The 16,772-nt window shown below is 38.0% G+C and overlaps 1 protein-coding gene across 2 annotated transcripts in view; it reads left to right on the top strand.

Moving 5' to 3' along the window:
- ACSL3 (acyl-CoA synthetase long chain family member 3) overlaps positions 1-16,772 on the top strand; it is an 82,230-nt gene that overhangs the window by 10,922 nt on the left and 54,536 nt on the right. Inside the window, exon 1 of one of the 2 annotated variants that reach the window (XM_029225210.1) lies at positions 10,434-10,490. The exons of the other annotated variant lie outside the window; for it this stretch is intronic. The gene's annotated coding sequence lies outside the window, so the exon portion shown is untranslated. Of the gene's footprint in view, positions 1-10,433; positions 10,491-16,772 lie in introns of those variants that run through there. 2 annotated transcript variants of the gene reach the window in all.

Raw genomic sequence — 16,772 nt, 5'->3', positions numbered from 1 at the left:
ACTGTAACATTAAAACAATCAGAAATCTTTCTCTTCTCTTTGGAAACTGACTTGATCTCTGAACTTATTACCTCCTGTTTGGGGGAAGCTTGGGGTAGTCGAGTTCTTTCTAAAATGAAGTACGGAGTTTATTTTAGTTCCATGGAAAACCAGAATGAACCAGAATGAATTAATCTTAGCACTGTACTTGACATTAATTGCAATTATACCACATGGACCATAATACACGGAATTATTATTTGTTACATATTCACAATACTTCCGTAAGTCATTTTCCTTTCGTACTGAAACTTTCCACATTGCTAGTGTGTTAGAGTCTAGGAATTTGTATTCATCATTGACTCTGAAACTAGGCCTGACTTCTAACCTGATGCCTGTTTAGACTCTCCTGCATAGTAGTCTCCTTAGAAATTCAAAATGTTTATTTGTGAATCACTTTCTGAGGCATAAAAAGAATACCTGTTTTCTCCAACATCTTGAGGTGGGAGGGTTGTGAGAGGTAGTAGCTGGTTGGGAGTGAGGTGTGAGGTCAGAGAGGGGAGCTCATGGGACCCCAAGTATAAGGAGTGAGATTGGCGTGATAGAGGGGAGTGATGCAGGGCTTGAGCTTTACGACCACATTGGCACTTGAATTCCCAAACCTGACTCCACCTCATTTTAGTTTTGCAACCACAGCAGATTACCTCCAAGCATCAATTTCTTTAAGATAAGGATGGTCTCTGTCTTGCAGTGTTACCTGTGCTCTGGGGTGTGCATGCAAGTCATCTCTGCAGTGCTGGAAGAAAACGTTAGAATTAAAAAAAAAATGTCCATATTTTATGCATGATTTGTGGTGTTTATAGTATGCTAGAACAATAACACATATGTACAATGTTAAAGGTACACATGTTTGGAATGCCAGCAGTTTTACCAAAAGGGGCTTGTTGTGATCCTTAAAGTTTAGAGACCATGAGCTAGTAGATAAAAGCTAGGCCCATGCTTGGAGGCTTATTAGTTTGGGGGCAGCATTATATATAGATGAATTGGGGATGGGGTTGAAGAACTTGGGTTATTTGGCTCTGGGAAATGAAGGGTATCAGATTTAGGGAGCATGTCTCTGCAAGTTCATTTGAAAAATGGTAGACATAGTAAATCTGGCATGGGTAATGATTTGAGTTACTTTGTGAAAGTTTTAAACTGTATATTCTTACATTATCTCAGTGTTAGAAGATTACATGGTAGAAATTTGGGTGGGACATAACCCAGAAAAGTGAGTCAGTGTTAGGGAATTGCTCTTGATATGCATGGGTAGTTTACCCACAGATAACTGAGAGCTGGCTCTGTGTATGTCTAACTTAATGTTTGTTTATATTGTATGATGCCAGAGGACAGGCTTGTTAACTATAGGTGATTAATTACAGTTTTGTGTTTCATGCTCTCAATTTCAAATTGCTTTATGAAATAAATGTATTTGCTATCTTTTCTTTTTAGATAAGTCTAAAACATAATGTGTTTCTTTTGGGCTCCTTTAAGGGAGAGTAGCTGTTTAACGTAGAAAGTAAGTATCTCTGAGGACGGGGATACTTGTTATTTACTGATGCACATCCAGTGCCCAGCACATAGAAGATACTTATATTTGTTGTTAGAATCCATCTTTGCATCCCTGTCACCTAGCACAACAGTGAACATGAGATACTCAGTAAATGTTTATTAAATTGAGTTGAAAGATTTGAGCATAATACCAGAAAAATTTTGGAAGGCCAAAAACCTGACATCAAAATGACCAGTGTACACTTATTTAGTGGGAGCTCAGGAATTCTGAAAGAGTAGACTTGCTTTTGATATGCATTTGAGTAGCTCACTGGTTGAGTAATAGGTATAGATATAATTTAAAAATTATGTGATAAAGAAAGCAAGAAAGTATGATGGATTGTCTCGGGCCAGGCCAGCTGCTTGTTGTACTTTAATATCATAACCACTTGTAGCCTTTGACACTCCTGACCATGCCCTCATTGACCCTTATGTCTGCCTTCGGCTTCTAGGACATGCTCTTGGTTTCTTTACCCTTCTAGCTGGCTTTTATAATAACTGTCTTTAATCCTGTTATCTTATAACTGAGTATACTATTTTTGAGGGATTCCATGGTTTCAACTCTAATATGGTTAGAGTCAGTGATGATTCTAAAATCTACATCTTCAGTTCTGTCTGGAGCCCCAGTCTTGTATTTCTGACAATATTGTGACTATCTTTTCTGGCCATTTCCACAGACTTAATATCCTACTCTGTACTCACGTACTCATATGTATCTGTTCTTCTTCCTGTATTCCTCATATCTATTGCAAGTCATCCAATATTCCAGAAGTGTTGACTTTAATCTTCAAAGATTAATCTTCACATCTCACCACATCCTATTGGTTTTACCTCAGAAAAGTCTCTCCAGTTGGTCCTCCTACTTCTGTATCTACTGCCCTAAACCCTGGACCTCATCATCCTTTGCTTGGGCTATTGTAATAACTACATACCGGGAATCTTTTGTGGTTTGTTCTGTTTGTTGACCCAAGTAGTCATTCTGAAAAAACAAATTTGGTCAAGTGCCTTGCTTATTAAAACCTGTCTCTGCAACATATTCCTCTATTCCATTTTCATTTCTACCTTCCCTCAATTTCCTGTGTTCCAACTATCTCAAGCTACTTGTGATTCCTTATTCTCTGCCCCTTCATGCCTCTGTGTGTCAGGCAGGAGTGGAGGGTGGAAATGGGGCACAGAGGGATTGAGTTAGCTCTTGTCTGTGGGACCAGGGAGGCCTTCACATGGAGGCTTCAGCTGAATCTTAGAGAATGAGTTTACTTTGGCAGGCCTTTCAGTTTCTTTTAATTCTATCAAATTCTTTTAATTCAATCCCAGTTCCGGGTTCTAGAGAGAATATTAGTGAACCAACACATCAGTGCTTTCGTTACAGGACTCACTGGTCATAGGCTCCTGGATCCCTGTGGATGCCTGTGTTTGCCATAGTCAGCTGGGGTAGAGATGGGCGTGAAGTGGCGTAGTTCAAACGAAACCAGTGCTTCTCTTCCCAACAGAGCTGTAGGCCAGGCAGTGTGGGCTGTGTAGGCTACCGTGATAGCACTGGAGATGGTTTTATAATGAGAAAAAAGACGTAGGAACAGATCCTTTTTGGGACATGGGAGCTGTGGAAGAGAGGTATTGCTAGGCTGATTGTTTCAGGGATGTGTTCCTCATCTTTCTAGGACTCACATTCAGCCATTGGCTCAATTCTGGTTTTACTTTGATGCTGTTTAATTTATTGAATAATCTATCCTTCACTCATTGATCTGAAACGCCACCATCATTAAGTGTAAATGTCCCGTGACTATTTCTAGTTTTTACAATTCTGTACCAGAACAGTTAGTGTGAGTTTTGGCATCTAATAGGCTGGTATGGGCTAAGTATTCTTGTTTTCAAATTTTCTTAGTTAATCTTAAAATGTTTCTTCTAGATAAACCTTGGAACTAGTACATCAACTAACCATACAAAATTGACAAAGTCCTAATAGGATTTTGATTGGGATTGTATTTGGTTTATAGGTTAATTTTGGTGGAGTTACAGTTATCCTTTCTACCTGGGACCTAGTCTGTCTTTCCATGTATGCAAGTCTTTTAGTGTCTATCAGTAGTATTATATATATATATATACACACACACACACACACACACACACACACACATATAAAATCTTTTCCCTTTTTATTTTCTAACTGGTTATTACTACTGTATAGGAAAATGATTGGTTTTTGTTGTCTACCTAGTATCCAGATATCTTAATGAACTTTCTCTCTGGTTGGATAATTTTCAGATGATTCTTTTGGATTTTCTTGTCAGACATTAATTATCTGCCAACAGTGATTATTGTGTCTCTCCTTTTCCAGTATTCCTATTCCTCATTTCTTTTTTTCATCATTGCATTGTCTAGACTGCAGTGCTGTCCATAAGAAATGCAATTAGAGCCACAAATGTGAACCATATCTGTAGTAGTTTACATTTCTAGTAGGTATCTTAAGTAAAGAAGAAACAGGTAACTTTAATATATTTTATTTAATCCAGTATATTCAACGTATAATCAATATAAAAATGATTAATGAGATGTTTTACATTTTCTTCATACTAAGTCTTTGCAAGTCCATGTGTATTTTACATTTAGAGCACATCTCAGTTTGGACAAGCCACACTTCAAGTGTTAAGTAGCTCCATGTGGCTAATGACTACAGGGCTAGAGCCTTTTTAACAGTGTTAAATAATTATAGTCACAACTGGCCTCCTTGTCTTAATTCCTGACTTTAATGGAAATTTGAGTCTGATGTTTGCTATTGGTTTCTGATATGCTTTTATTAAGTTGAAATTTTCTTTTGTTTCTGAGTAAGAAGTTCCTTTTAATAATTGACGGTGATGGGGAAATTGAGCAGCCACATGCAAAAGAATAAAACTGGACCCGCTATCTTATACCGTAAACAAAAATTAACTCAAAATGGATTAGAGACTTGAGTGTAAGACCTGAAGCCATAAAGCTCCTAGAAGAAAACATAGGTGGTAAACTCCTTGACAGGTCTTGGTGATAATTTTTTGAATCTGCCACCAAAAGCAAAAATAAACAGGTGGGACTACATTAAACTAAAAAACTTTTGCACAGCAAGGGAAACATCAACAAAAAAGGCAGCCTACTTAATGGGAGAAAATATTTGCAAATCATCTATCAGATAAGGGGCTAATATCCAGAATATATAAAGAACTGATACAACTGAACAGCAGAAACAAAACAAAACAAAAAACAACACAACCACAAAAACCGATTGAAAAATAGACAGAAGATCCAAGTAGATATTTTTCCAAAGACATACAGATGGCCAACTGATGAGTGAAAAAAATGCTCTACATCATCATTCATCAGGGAATTGCAAATCAAAACCACAATGAGAGATCTCCTCATACCTGCTAGAATGACAGTTATCAAATAGACAAGAAATAACAGTGTTGACAAGGATGTGGAGAAAAGGGAACCCTTGTGCACTATTGATGGGGATGTAAATCAGTGCATCCAGTATGGAAAACAGTATGGAAGTTCCTCAAAACATTGAGAATAGAACTAACATACAATTCAGCAGTTCCACTCCTGGATATTTATCTGAAGAAAATGAAAACACTAATTCAAAAAGATATGTGCATCCCCATGTTCACTGCAGCACTATTTATAATAGCCAAGATACGGAAACAACTTAAGGTGTCCATCAGTGGAGGAATGGATAAAGAAGACGTATATATACACAGTGGAATAGTAGGTATTAAAAAGAATGAAATCCTGCCATTTTTGACAAAATGGATGGACCTTGAGGGCATTATACCAAGTGAAATAACTCAGAGAAAGATAGACACCATGTGATTTCTCTTTTATGTGGAATCTTCAAACAAACAAACAAACAAAAGCTAAGGTCATAGATACAGAGAACAGATTGGTAGCTGGCCAGAGGTAGGGGTTGGGGGAGGGAGAAATTAGCTGTTTTGGCAAAAGTTAATAATATTTATTTTTCTTAAATACTTAAAAAAAACATATACTGACATGATTACACCTTTCTGTCCCACTTAAACTGTTAATATAAATAATGATAATAATAGAGTTCTGTAGTATAATACAAGAGGTATATAAGGTTTTTGTCCCCACTCTTGGCACAGAGCTCCTGAGACCCTTGGAATTTCCTGATTGTTAGGAGTACCTTTTATTCGTAAAAGCTCCTTTGGATCACACCCTAGTTTACGCTAATGAAGTGACTTAGGATGGAGTCCCTAGAGCATCTCAGGATGGAGCTGGTCACCAGAAAGACCAAGTGATTAGAGGTTTGAACTTTCAGCCCTACTCACCGACCTCCTGCAAGGAGTGAGGGGGCTGGAGACTGAGCTTTATAAAAACTCTTGAACAAGGGGATATTCAGTAAGCTTCCGGGACGGTGAGCATTTCTGTCCAGGTGCTGGGGAGGCGGCACACCTGGAGAGGGTTTGGAAGCTCTGCTGCATACCTTCCTCCCCATCCCTTGCCCTGTGCATCTCTTCCGTTTGTCTGTTTCTGAGTTGTATGCTTTATAATGAACTGGAAAACGTAAGTGAAGAGTGTTCCTGAGTTCTTTGAGCCATCCTAGTAAGTTATTGAACCTGAGGAGGGGTTTGTGGGAATCCCTATTTATAGCTGGCTGGAAACTTGTAACTACCAAGTGGGGAACAGTCTTGTGGGACTGACCCCTTACTTAAGCTGTGGGATATAGCTCTTATGAAGTAGATTACAAAACTTAGACCAATTCTGGCTTAAAAATTATCTCTAACTTTTATCAAAAGAGTGTACGCACACGGTGGAAGACTTTTTAAAGTAATTTCTTGGCAGAGTGTGTTTGTGGAATTAAATTTTCTGAGTCCGTGCGTGTCTGGAAATGTCTTTATTCTACCTGCAGTTGATCAGGAATGTAGACGGGAGTAGAGTTCTGGATTAAAATTTCCCTCAAAAGTCTGTAAGGCAGGGCTTCCCTGGTGGCGCAGTGGTTGAGAGTTCCCCTGCCGGGGACACGGGTTCGTGCCCCGGTCCGGGAGGATCCCACATGCCGCGGAGCGGCTGGGCCCGTGAGCCATGGCTGCTGAGCCTGTGCGTCCGGAGCCTGTGCTCCGCACCGGGAGAGGTCACAACAGTGAGAGGCCCGCGTACCGCAAAAAAAAAGTCTGAAGGCATTGTTCATAGCCTTCTAGTGTCCAGTACTGTGGAGATATCTGCTGCCGGTATGATTCTTATTCCTTTATAGGAAGGGTGGCTATACATCCTGGTTTGTCTGGAATACCTTCAAATTTATCTTACACTAGTACATGCTTTTATTCCCCAAAATATCCTTCTTTGTTGATTAATTATAGACCCACCTTATTTGTAAGTGACCTGGTTTTTGTTTTTTGGAAGCTTTTAGGGTATTCTTATACCTGGTGCTCTGAGAATTCACAAGGCTGTGTTGAGAGTTAGTTAATTTTTTCCCCCCCATTCATCCGCTCAGTACTCAGCAGGCCCTTTCAATTTGAAGACTAGTGTTCATCAGCTCTGCGATATCTTATCGCAGAATACTTCAGTAATTTTTACCTCTTCATTCTCTTTGTTCTTTCTTTCTAAAACTCCTTTTAGTGGAACTTGGTCTTTGGGATTAATTTGACACCCAATTAGAAAAACAAAAACTTTTTAACCTCCTGTTCTCTACTTCATTGCTTTTGCTTTCCTTTCTGGGAAAATACTCCCAACCTCATTTTCTAATACATCTATTGACTTTTATTTTCAGGTGTTATTAACTTCCAAGAGCTTTTTCTTATTTTCAGTCCTTCTGTATACCATACTATTCTTGTTTCATCAACAAGATGGTCTCTTTTATCCCTTTGAGAATATTAATTACATACGCATATTTAAAGTGTTTCCTACATTGTCTATCTCCATTTCATACCACCCTCACACACACTTTTTGTTTTCATCTCTCACTGTGATTTTTTTCCCTCAAATATCTGGTGATCTAGAGCTTTATCTTCTGTCTGGATTTTTGGTTCTGATACATCTTCCTGTTTCTAGTTTTTTTCCATCAATACATTCTAAACATTGGCACTAGATTTAACAGTATGAAACAGATCTGATTATCCCATTCACTTGCATAAAAATCTGAATGGGTCTTCAGAGATCTGGATAATGTCTAAACCACTTAGCGTGGCACACAGGGCAGTGGCAGTGAGGTACAGTGTTTTCTAGAGCTGCTGTCATGCCACAAACTTGGTGGCTTAAAACAACAGGAATTTATTCTCATAGTTAATAGAAGCTAAAAGTTTGAATCAGCATTACTGGGCTGAAATCAAGGTGTTGCCAGGGCTGAGCTCCCTCCTTCTAGAGAAGAAGCTGTGCCCGCCTCTTCTAGCTCTTCTAGCCTCTTCAGCTTCTGGGACTGCTGCAGTCCGTTGCTCCACTCGAGGCTTCTAGGCCAGCGTCTTCAAATCTCTTTGCTTCATCTTCACTGTGTATGTCAAATCTAGTGCTTCTTTCTTACAGGGACACTTGTGATGGCATTTAGGGCCCACTGGGTAATCGACGATTGTCTCCCCATCTCAAAAGCCTTAATTTAACAACACCTGCAAAGACCCATTTTCCAAATAAGGTAACATTTACAGGTTCCAGGGATTAGGACCTGATACCTTTGAGGTCGTTAATCAGCCTACAACAAATACTCAGAGTTTTCTTAAATTGCCCTTTTCTTGAATACCTCTGCTTTTCCAAATACTATTACTGCCTGCAGTTTCTTCTCTTCTTGCCTCCTTGGCCAAAAATGAATGGATCATTAAATCTTTGTTGAAGAGATTCAACAGTTATTGAGGGTCAATTGAATACTAGGACTTGTCATATTAGAAAAAAAAACAAGGTAAAGTAAGCATGCACCTGTGTCAAACCTTCTCCAGGGCAAATTACTCAGAAGGGATTCACTAAGTCATAGGAATTTACATTTTTAGCTTTTGCTGCCAAATTGCTCTCCAAAGCGGCTGCACTTCCCCTAATAATGCCAAGAGCAATCTTGTTTCCTATATCCTTGCCAATACTTGTGATTTTTTTTTCATTAAAAGAAATCTGATAGGGGAAAATTATATTGTTTTAATTTGCATTTCCTGGATAACTAGCGATGTTGACCTGTTTTTTCAAAGTTAATAGGCGTTTGGATTTTTTCTCTGAATGTACATAGCCCATTTTTTCTATTGCGTTGCCTTCTATTTATAGAAATTCGACAAATATGGATATGTATTGTTCATATATGTTGTTGCTGTCCTCACTTACATAATGAGTAAACTGGCACAAGAAATAAGTAAATTGATAAGATGCCCCCCTCACTCCCCATGGACAGATGGATAGATGAATGAAGAAATGAATGAATGTGTCTAGAATCATAGCTATTAAAAAACAGAGCCGGGATTTTGGACCCACATATATCTGGTTTTAACGCCTGTCCCTTTTAAAGTACATCTGGCTGCCTTGTAGCGAATGAGGAAATTAATAGTGAGGCAGTGGTGTGCTGAATTTTGACTCAAAATACTTAACCATTACTTACTAGCTCTGTGAGTTTGGGCTGATGTTAATATATTTTTTTAAGTAACTGTAGTGATTCCTAACCTATCTGCTTTGAAAGTGATTGAGAAAATCATTGAGATGATATACAAAAGTATGGTATATACAGTGAAATACTATTATAAAACTTAACTAATTCTCCTTGACCATCATAACAGTGAGTGAAAAAACTCAACATACTTTATAAAAGTTTTGGATATACCTTTTTTAAAAAGGTAGACTTTATTTTTTGAGTAGTTTCAAGTTCACAACAAAATTGAGCAGAAGGTAGTGAGATTTCCCATGTATCCCCTGTTCTCCCATATGCACAGCCTCCCCCGGTTTCAGCGTCCTGCACCAGAATGGTACATTTATTACAATCGATGAACCTACATTGACGCATTGTTATCACGCACAGTCCTCAGTTTACATTAGAGGTCACTCTTGGTGTTGTACGTTCCATGGATTTTGACAAATATGTAATGTCGTATATCTACCATTATAGTATCGTACAGAGTAGTTCCACTGCTCTGAAAATCCTCTCTGCGTGTTCATCCCTTCTTTCTCCTTAACCCTAGGCAACATTTTGCTGTCTCAGTAGTCCCAATCCTGTCTCCGTAGCTTTGCCTTATCCAGAATGTCATATAGTTGGAATCATATAGTATGTAACCTTTCAGATTGACTTCTTTCACTTAGTAATCTCCATTTGAGTTTCCTCTATCTTTTCATGGCTTAATGGCTCATTTCTTTTTAGTGCTGAATAACATTCCATTGCCTGGATGTAGCAGTTACACATTCACTTGCTGAAGGACATCTTGGTTACTTCCAAATTTTGGCATTTACAAATAAAGCTGCTATAAACAGTTGTGTGCAGCTTTTTTGTCTAGACATACATTTTCAACTCATTTGAGTAAATACCAAGGAGATCAGTTGCCGGATCATACGGTAAGAGTATGTTTAGTTTTGTAAGAAACTGCTAAACTGTCATCCAAAGTGGCTGTACCATTCTGCATTCCCACCAGCAGTGAATGAGAGTTCCTGTTGCTCTGCATTCTTGTAGCATTTAGTGATGTTAGTATTTTGGATTTTGGTTATACTAATAGGTGTGTTGTGGTATATACAACATGATTTTTTGGTAAAAGTTTACATGATAAAATGTCATTTGCTAGTATAATAGATGATGTTTCCAGAAAAACTCAACAGAAATTTTCCCGTGAGGTTTGGAGATAGAGATATCTCCAGGAAAAGGTTGATATTTGGCTCTATGATTAACCAGATGAGGAGTAGTAATGCTTGCCTTCATGTGTTTGTTTTGACAGGTATTGAAACAAAAGCACATATTTGAAGGCACTAGTACCTCCTACCATTGTCAACTGGTAAAATGTTTAATTTTATTTAACTACAAAGTTTCTATTATTAGGTGTAAAATGTATTAAGTTAAAACCAAGTGTGGGTAAACTGTCAAAGAAAAAATTATTTTCTCTCCATTTTGTGATTGTAGAATTACGAAAGTTATGAGAAAGTAGCTTTTACACTAATTTTAATTCCATGTAAGCCCATTGGAACATTGAGCCATGTTATTCAGCAATATTATTGATATTTAACCTTCCTTTCCTCAATTTGAATATCACTAAGCATCTCTGCAAAAGTTTGAACCTCAGTATCCTCTTTATTTGGCAAAGTTTAGCACTAATTAGACTGGTAGCACCATGTCAACACGTGATGGTCCTTTGAAATTTGTGTTTTATTTAAAATTTCAAACTGGACATTTTAACAGAAATTGTAGGTTGAAGGCCAGTAAAACAGTGGATTTTTTGTTGTTGTTTTTTGTTTGTTTTTTAACATCTTTATTGGAGTATAACTGTTTTACAATGGTGTGTTAGTTTCTGCTGTAGAACAAAGTGAATCAGCTGTACATAAACAATATCCCTATATCTTCTCCCTCTTGCATCTCCCTCCCATCCTCCCTATCCTACCCCTCTAGGTGGACACAAAGCATCTAGCTGATCTCCTTGTGCTATGTGGCTGCTTCGCACTAGCTATCTGTTTTACGTTTGGTAGTGTATATATGGCCATGCCACTCTAGTCTCTAGGTCCATCCACCTCAGTACAGATAACTCAATTTCGTTTCTGTTCATGGCTGAGTAATATTCCATTGTATATATGTGCCGCATCTTCTTTATCCATTCATCTGTCGATGGACACTTAGGTTGCTTCCATGTCCTGGCTATTGTAAATAGAGCTGCAGTGAACATTGTGGTGCATGACTCTTTTTGAATTATGGTTTTCTCATGGTATATGCCCAGTAGTGGGATTGCTGGGTCATATGGTAGCTCTATTTTTAGTTTTTTAAGGAACTTCCATACTGTTCTCCATAGTGGCTGTATCAATTTACATTCCCACCAACAGTGCAAGAGGGTTCCCTTTTCTCCACACCCTCTCCAGAATTTATTGTTTCTAGATTTTTTGATGATGGCCATTCTGACTGGTGTGAGATATCTCATTGTAGTTTTGATTTGCATTTCTCTAATGATTAATGAAGTTGAGCACTCTTTCATGTGTTTGTTGGCAATCTGTATATCTTCTTTGGAGAAATGTCTGTTTAGGTCTTCTGCCCATTTTTGGATTGGGTTGTTTGTTTTTTTGTTATTGAGCTGCATGAGCTGCTTATAAATTTTTGAGATTAATCCTTTGTCAGCTGCTTCATTTGAAAATATTTTCTCCCATTCTGAGGGTTGTCTTTTGGTCTTGTTTATGGTTTCCTTTGCTGTGCAAAAGCTTTTAAGTTTCATTAGGTCCCATTTGTTTACTTTTGTTTTTATTTCCATTTCTCTAGGAGGTGGGTCAAAAGGATCTTGCTGTGGTTTATGTCATAGAGTGTTCTGCCTATGTTTTCCTCTAAGACTTTTATAGTGTCTGGCATTACATTTAGGTCTTTAATCATTTTGAGTTTATTTTTGTGTATGGAGTTAGGGAGTGTTCTAATTTTATTCTTTTACATGTAGCTGTCCAGTTTTCCAAGCACTACTTATTGAAGAGGCTGTTTTTTCTCCACTGTGTATTCCTGCCTCCTTTATCAAAGATAAGGTAACCATATGTGCGTGGGTTTATTTCTGGGCTTTCTGTCCTGGTCCATTGATCAGTATTTCTGTTTTTGTGCCAGTACCATACTATCTTGATTACTGTAGCTTTGTAGTATAGTCTGAAGTCAGGGAGCCTGATTCTTCCAGCTCCGTTTTTCTTTCTCAAGATTGCTTTGGCTATTCGGGGTCTTTTGTGTTTCCATACAAATTGTGAAATTTTTTGTTCTAATTCTGTGAAAAATGCCAGTGGTAGTTTGATAGGGATTGCATTGAATCTGTAGATTGCTTTGGGTAGTAGAGTCATTTTCACAATGTTGATTCTTCCAATCCAAGAACGTGGTATATCTCTCCACCTGTTTGTATCATCTTTAATTTCTTTTATCAGTGTCTTATAGTGTTCTGCATACAGGTCTTTTGTCTCCTTAGGTAGGCTTATTCTTAGGTATTTTATTCTTTTTGTTGCAGTGGTAAATGGGAGTGTTTCCTTAATTTCTGTTTCAGATTTTTCATCATTAGTGCATAGGAATGCAAGAGATTTCTGTGCATTAATTTTTTATGCTGCTACTTTACCAAATTCATTGATTAGCTCTAGTAGTTTTCTGGTAGCATCTTTGGGATTCTCTGTGTGTAGTATCATGTCATCTGCAAACAGTGACAGCTTTACTTCTTCTTTTCTGATTTGGATTCCTCTTATTTCTTTTTCTTCTTTGATTGCTGTGGCTAAAACTTCCAAAACTGTGTTGAATAAGAGTGGTGAGAGCGGGTAACCTTGTCCTGTTCTTGATCTTAGTGGAAATGGTGTCAGTTTTTCACCATTGAGAACAATGTTGGCTGTGGGTTTGTCATATATGGCCTTTATTATGTTGAGGTAAGTTCCCTCTTTGCCTACTTTCTGGAGAGTTTTTATCATAAATGGGTGTTGAATTTTGTTAAAAGCCTTTTCTGCATCTACTGAGATGATCGTATGGGTTTTCTCCTTCAATTTGTTAATATGGTTTATCACACTGATTGATTTGCGCATATTGAAGAATCCTTGCATTCCTGGGATAAACCCCTCTTGATCATGGTGTACGATCCTCTTAATGTGCTGTTGGATTCTGTGTGCTAGTATTTTGTTGAGGATTTTTGCATCTATGTTCATCAGTGATATTGGTCTGTAGTTTTCTTTTTTTGTGACATTTGTCTGGTTTGGGTATCAGGGTGATGGTGGCCTCGTAGAATGAGTTTGGGAGTGTTCCTCCCTCTGTTATATTTTGGAAGAGTTTGAGAAGGATAGATGTTAGCTCTTCTCTAAATGTTTGATTGAATTTGCCTATGAAGTCATCTGGTCCTGGGCTTTTGTTTGTTGGAAGATCTTTAATCACAGTCTCAGTTTCAGTGTTTGTGACTGGTCTTTTCATATTTTCTATTTCTTCCTGGTTCAGTCTGGGAAGGTTGTGCTTTTCTAAGAATTTGTCCATTTCTGCCAGGTTGTCCATTTTATTGGCATGTAGTTGCTTGTAGTAATCTCTCATGATACTTTGTATTTCTGTAGTGTCAGTTGTTACTTCTCCTTTTTCATTTCTAATTCTATTGATTTGAGTCTTCTCCCTTTTTTCCTTGATGAGTCTGGCTAACGGTTTATCAATTTTGTTCATCTTCTCAAAAGAACCAGCTTTTAGTTTTATTGATCTTTGCTATCGTTATCTTTGTTTCTTTTTCATTTGTTTCTGATCTGATCTTTATGATTTCTTTCCTTGTGCTAACTTTGGGGTTTTTTTGTTTCTCTAATTGCTTTAGCTGTAAGGTTAGGTTGTTTATTTGAGATGTTTCTTGTTTCTTGAGGTAGGATTGTATTGCTATAAATTTCCTTCTTAGAACTGCTTTTGCTGCGTCCCATAGGTTTTGGTTCGTCGTGTTTTCATTGTCATTTGTTTATAGGTATTTTTTGATTTTCTCTTTGATTTCTTCAGTGATCTCTTGGTTATTTAGTGTATTGTTTAGCCTTCATGTGTGTGTTTTTTTTTTTTTAACAGATTTTTTTCCTGTAATTGTTGTCTAGTCTCATAGCGTTGTGGTTGGAAAAGATACTTGATAAGATTTCAGTTTTCTTAAATTTACCAGTGCTTGATTTGTGACCCAAGATATGATCTGTCCTGGAGAATGTTCCATGAGCACTTGAGAAGAAATTGTATTCTGTTGTTTTTAGATGGAATGTCTTATAAATATCAATTAAGTCCATCGTGTTTAATGTATCATTTAAAGCTTGTGTTTCCTTATTTATTTTCATTTTGGATCACCTGTCCATTGGTGAAAGTGGGGTGTTAAAGTCCCCTGCTACGATTGTGTTACTATCGATTTCCCCTTTTATGGCTGTTAGCATTTGCCTTATGTACTGTGGTGCTCTTATTTGGGTGCATAAATATTTACAATTGTTATATCTTCTTCTTGGATTGATCCCTTGATCATTATGTAGTGTCCTTCTTTGTCTCTTATAATAGTCTTTATTTTAAAGTCTATTTTGTCTGATATGAGAATTGCTACTCCACCTTTCTTTTGATTTCCATTTGCATGGAATATCTTTTTCCATCCCCTCACTTTCAGTCTGTACGTGTCCCTAAGTCTGCTATGGGTCTCTTGTAGACAGCATATATATGGTCTTGTTTTTGTATCCATTTAGTCAGTCTATGTCTTTTGGTTGGAGCATTTAATCCATTTACATTTAAGGTAATTATTGATATGTATGTTCCTCTTACCATTTTCTTAATTGTTTGGGTTTGTTATTGTAGGTCTTTTCCTTCTCTTGTGTTTCCTGCCTAGAGAAGTTCCTTTAGCAGTTGTTGTAAAGCTGGTTTTGTGGTGCTGAATTCTCTTAGCTTTTGCTTGTCTGTAAAGGTTTTAATTTCTCTGTCGAATCTGAATGAGATTCTTGCGTGGTAGAGTGATCTTGGTTGTAGGTTTTTCTCTTTCATCAGTTTACATATGTCCTGCCATTCCCTTCTGGCTTGCAGAGTTTCTGCTGATAGATCAGCTGTTAACCTTATGGGGATTCCCTTGTATGTTATTTGTTGCTTTTCTCTTGCTGCTTTTAATATTTTTTCTTGCTATTTAATTTTTGATAGTTTGATTTAATATGGTCTTGGCATGTTTCTCCTTGGATTTATCCTGTATGGGACTTTCTGTGCTTCTTGGACTTGATTGACTATTTCCTTTCTCATGTTAGGGAAGTTTTCAACTATAATCTCTTCAAATATTTTCTCAGTCCCTTTCTTTTTCTCTTCTTCTTCTGGGATCCCTATAATTCGAATGTTGGTGCATTTAATATTGTCCCAGAGGTCTCTGAGACTGTCCTCAATTCATTTCATTCTTTTTTCTTTATTCTGCTCTGTGGTAGTTATTTCCACTCTTTTACCTTCCAGGTCACTTATCCATTCTTCTGCCTCAGTTATTCTGCTATTGATTCCTTCTAGAGAATTTTTAATTTCATTTATTGTGTTGTTCATCACTGTTTGTTTGCTCTTTAGTTCTTCTAGGTCCTTGTTAAACATTTCTTGTATTTTCTCCATTCAATTTGCAAGATCTTGGATCATCTTTACTCTCATTACTCTGAATTCTTTTTCAGGTAGACTGCCTATTTCCTCTTCATTTGTTTGGTCTGGTGGGTTTTTACCTTGCTCCTTCATCTGCTTTGTATTTCTCTGTTTCTCATTTTGCTTAACTTTCCTCACTTGGGGTCTCCTTTTTGCAGGCTGCAAGTTGGTAGTTCCCGTTGTTTTTGGTGTCTGTCCCCAATGGGTAAGGTTGGTTCAGTGGGTTGTGTAGGCTTCCTGGTGGAGGAGACTGGTGCCTTTGTTCTGGTGGAGGAGACTGGATCTTGTCTTTCTGGTAGGCAGGACCATGTCCAGTGGTGTGTTTTGTGGTGTCTGTGAACTTATTATCATTTTAGGTAGCCTCTGTGCTAATGGATGGGGCTGTGTTCCTGTCTTGCTAGTTGTTTGGCATGGAGTGTCCAGCAGTGTGGCTTGCTGGTCATTGAGCGGAGCTGGGTCTTAGCATCGAGATGGAGATCTCTGGCAGAGCTTTCGCTATTTGATGTTATGTGGAGCTCGGAGGTCTCTGCTGGACCAGTGTCCTGAACTCGGCTCTCCCAACTCAGAGGCTCAGGCTTGGCACCCAGCTGGAGCACCAAGACTCTGTCAGCCACCCGGATGAACTGTGCCCTGAAGAGCAAGCATATCTTCTACCACCTGGTTATCAGTTTTAGAAAGTGAAATGAATGCCATTGCATTGTAGGCGTTCAAAAACTCACTTTCCGTGGATCCTCAAGTGCCGGAAGACCTGGCTTCACATGGAGTATAGACGTCGTATGCCCGCGCCTGCACCCACTGCATCCGCATGTGTCCAGCAGTGGAGTTTTTGTTAACCTGTAGCAAGATCTTCCTGTTAATTAGTTGTCATGGGGTAAAATATAGCATCGTTTTATTCTTTACTTACTGTGACTTCTGAAGTGAATTAGAGTTTGTGAAATTTTGGGGCAAGAATTTAAGGATCATGTGTCCAGGAAGTTTTTAGCATTCTGAGAAGTGAGGGTAAAGT

The sequence above is a fragment of the Monodon monoceros genome, unplaced genomic scaffold (genome assembly GCF_005190385.1).
Source record: "Monodon monoceros isolate NGI ecotype Baffin Bay Population unplaced genomic scaffold, NGI_Narwhal_1 Super_Scaffold_16, whole genome shotgun sequence".
NCBI classification, from domain to species: Eukaryota; Metazoa; Chordata; class Mammalia; order Artiodactyla; family Monodontidae; genus Monodon; species Monodon monoceros.
The sequence above is the reverse complement of the archived record's forward strand: the minus strand, read 5'-3'. Positions and strand labels throughout refer to the sequence as shown.